Raw genomic sequence first — 3,473 nt, forward strand, 5'->3', positions numbered from 1 at the left:
CCTGCCTTGGCCTCCCAAGTAGCTGGGACTACAGACATGTGCCACCATGCCTGGCTAATTTTTGCATTTTTAGTAGAGACAGGTCTCGAACTCCTTACCTCGTGATCCGCCCGCCTCGGCCTCCCAAAGTGCTGTGATTACAGGCACGAGCCACTGCGCCTATCCTCGTCTGTTCTTGCATTGCTGTAAAGAACTACCTGAGCCTGGGTCATTTATAAAGAAAGAGGTTAAATTGGCTCACGGTTCCACAGACTGTACAGGAAGTGTGGTTGGGAGGCCTCAGGAAACTTACAATCACAGTGGAAGGCGGAGGGGAAACACACACATCCCACGTGGCTGTAGCAGGAGGAAGAGAGAGCAAAGCGGGAGGTGCTGCACACTTTCAAACAACCAGATCTCACGAGAACTCACTCACTATCATGAGAACAGCAAGGGGAAGTTTGCCCCCATGATCCAATCACCTCCTGCCAGGCCCCTCTTCCAACATTGAGGATTATAATTTGACATGAGATTTTGGCAGGGCCACAAATCCAAACCATATCAGACTCCTTGTTTTTTTTTTTTTTTTTTCCATGTCTGTCCCTCTACCTGAAGCTCATTTGAAAGCTAGTTTCCATTGCTGCTATTCCTTCCTTCCTTTGGTCAGAATCCTCTTTTTGTGGTATCATAAATGGTTTCCATGGAAACAAAAGGTTGGATAGAACAGTGCCAATGTGCATGTAAACTTCAGAATTAAACAAGGGCTGTTGTTTTTGCCTGTCATGGAGTTACGTTCATTCTGAACATGTCACTGGGGACTTTGGAATGTGTATCCATAATTCCCTGATTGTCAACCACATTCCAGCCTGCCTGACTCACGAAGCGTGGAGTGACCCAGGGACATCCCAGCTCCTCATGTCCCACATTCTTCAGGCTTTCTCTTAGTTTTGGCATGTGCATGTAAATGTCAACAGGTGAGGTGAGATTTGCTGTAAAGAAGCAGATGGTCCCACAGGGTAGGCTGTGGGAGAGATGGAAATTCTTGCAGGAGATATCACAGCCAAAGACTAGCAATCTAGGCTTATCATTTGTTTAGTGCGTCAGAACCAGTGAGTGGAGCAGGAAAGGAGACCCAAGGCTATGCGGTTGCCCTCACGACCAGGAGTTTACATTTGCTTCCTGCCAGAACCAAGGACATAGCGGCCGATGTGCACAGACTTTTCCAAGGTTGTTTAGTCATTGGCGAAAACAGGCCTTCACCCAGCCTTAAACTGGGTCCAAGTAACTGAGATGTGCCCCTGGTGGAGGAACCCAGGTGGAGGTTCTGAATCCCTGAAACTCTGCATCTTTACTTTACAAGAGATGCTGCCTGGGAGTTCTTACTTCAAAGTAAGTGGGGTGGCCATATTATCACCCAGACTAGAACACTTTTCAGACTGAGAAGAGCCACTATCAATTATAGGGCAATGGCTAGAATCTGGTCTGTCCCTGGAGAAGAGGGACATCTGACAACCCTATCTTTATTTTATTTTATTTTTTTAGATGGAGTCTTGGGAGCACAGTGGCGCGATCTTGGCTCACTGCAACCTCACTCTCTTGAGTTGAACTGATTCTTCCGCCTCAGCCTCTCAAGTAGCTGGGACTACAGGCGCCCGACACCAGGTCCAGCTAATATTTGTATTTTTGTAGAGACGGGGTTTCACCATGTTGGCCAGGCTGGTCTCGAACTCCTGACCTCAGGTGATCCACCTGCCTCGGCCCCCCAAAGTGCTGGGATTACAGGCATGAGCCACTGCGCCCAGCCAGCTGTAACCCTGTCTTTAGGCCAACTTGAACCCAGCTCCACTACGGAACTCAGTGTCGAAGTGCCCTGGCTTCATGCCCTGGTTCTGGAGATGGGTGGTGATGACGGCTGCACAACAATGTGAATGTACTAATGGCCACAGAACTGCGCCCTTCACAGTGGCTAAACTAGTACATTTTATGTTATGTCTGTTTTACCCCAATGAAAACAAACAGCAAACATTCTGATATTCCTTCCAAACCTGCTGCTTCTGCTGACTCCTCATCTCAATTAATCGCGGCTCTGTCTTCCATTTGCTGAAGCCAGAGACCTTCCCGCTGTCTCAGAGCCCATGCCTGGCACATGAGCGAATCTTGTTGGCACTGCCGTCAAACACATCCATCTAGGATCTCCCTGCACCTCACGCCACCCACCGTGCTAGTCCGTGGATCCCTGTTTCTCTCTTGGATGTAGTAATAGTCACATAGCTGGACTTCTGCCCTGGCACTTCTTCAGCCCCTTGTTAGAGGAATCCTGCTAAATGTTGGATGATTTACTGCCCACCTCCCACACCTCCACCCCCACACACATAGGAGCTCCACTGGCTCCTCATAACTCTCGGGGTCCCAGCCTGTCTCTGCCATGACCCGAAAGCCCTCCATTATCTGTCTCCCGCCCCTCCCTCACTGACTCTATCAGCCACCCTCTCCCTGTTGTCAACGCTGCCTCAGCCCCACAGGCCTCCTTCCAACGGAAGTTCCTCAGACTCCCCAGGGATGCTCCTGCCTCAGGGCCTTTGCCCTGGCTATTCCCTCCCACTACGATGCTCTTCCTGAATCCACATGATTCAATGCCCACTCCCCCATTCTCAGTCTGTCCCCATATCTCAGTGAGCCCTGCCCAGGCCACCCTGGAAAATCTCAGCATCCCAGGCTGGGCGTGGTGGCTCACGCCTGTAATCCCAGCACTGTGGGAGGCCAAGGCAGGCAGATTGCTTGAGCTCAGGAGTTTGAGATCAGCCTGGCCAACATGGCGAAACCCTATTGCTCCTAAAAATACAAAAATTAGCTGGGCATGGTGGTGCATGCCTGTAATCACAGCTACTCGGAGGCTGAGGCAGGAGAATCGCTTGAACCTGGGAGGCAGAGGTTGCAGTGAGCCAAGGTTGTGTCACTGCACTCCAACCTGGGCAACAGAGCAAGACTCCATCTAACACACACACACACACACCTCAGTATTATCCTCCCAGCACTTCTTATCCTCCTGGCTTCCTTTTTTTTTTTTTTTTCACATTCACACATATGACGATCCAGCATTCTACATATTTTATTTATCTTATTTATTTTCAGTCTTCTCCACTCAAATGTATGATATTTAAGGCAGGGGTTTTAAAATGTCTTGTTCTCAACCAGGCATGGTGGCTCACACCTGTAATCCTAGCACTTTGGGAGGCCGAGGCAGGTGGATCACCTGAGGTCAGGAGTTCAAGACCAGCCTGGTCAACATGGGGAAATCCCATCTCTACTAAAAATACGAAATGAGCCGGGCATGGTGGCGGGCGCCTGTAATCCCAGCTACTCAGGTGGCTGAAGCAGGAGAATTGCTTGAACCTGGGAGGCAGAGGTTGTAGTGAGCCGAGATTGTGTCACTGCACACCAGCCTGGGTGACAGAGTGAGACTCCGTCTCAAAAATATAAATAAATAAATAAAC

General features: G+C 49.8%; 1 long non-coding RNA gene across 1 annotated transcript in view; it reads left to right on the forward strand.

Annotated features, from left to right (window-relative positions):
- The first annotated feature begins 847 nt into the window (after positions 1-847).
- Positions 848-3,473, forward strand: part of LOC105540671 — a 5,408-nt gene continuing 2,782 nt past the window's right edge. Inside the window, exon 1 of the long non-coding RNA XR_001006232.1 lies at positions 848-953. This is a non-coding gene — a long non-coding RNA (uncharacterized LOC105540671). The remainder of the gene's footprint in view (positions 954-3,473) is intronic.

The sequence above is a fragment of the Mandrillus leucophaeus genome, unplaced genomic scaffold (assembly GCF_000951045.1).
Source record: "Mandrillus leucophaeus isolate KB7577 unplaced genomic scaffold, Mleu.le_1.0 Scaffold105, whole genome shotgun sequence".
In the NCBI taxonomy this organism is placed as follows: domain Eukaryota; kingdom Metazoa; phylum Chordata; class Mammalia; order Primates; family Cercopithecidae; genus Mandrillus; species Mandrillus leucophaeus.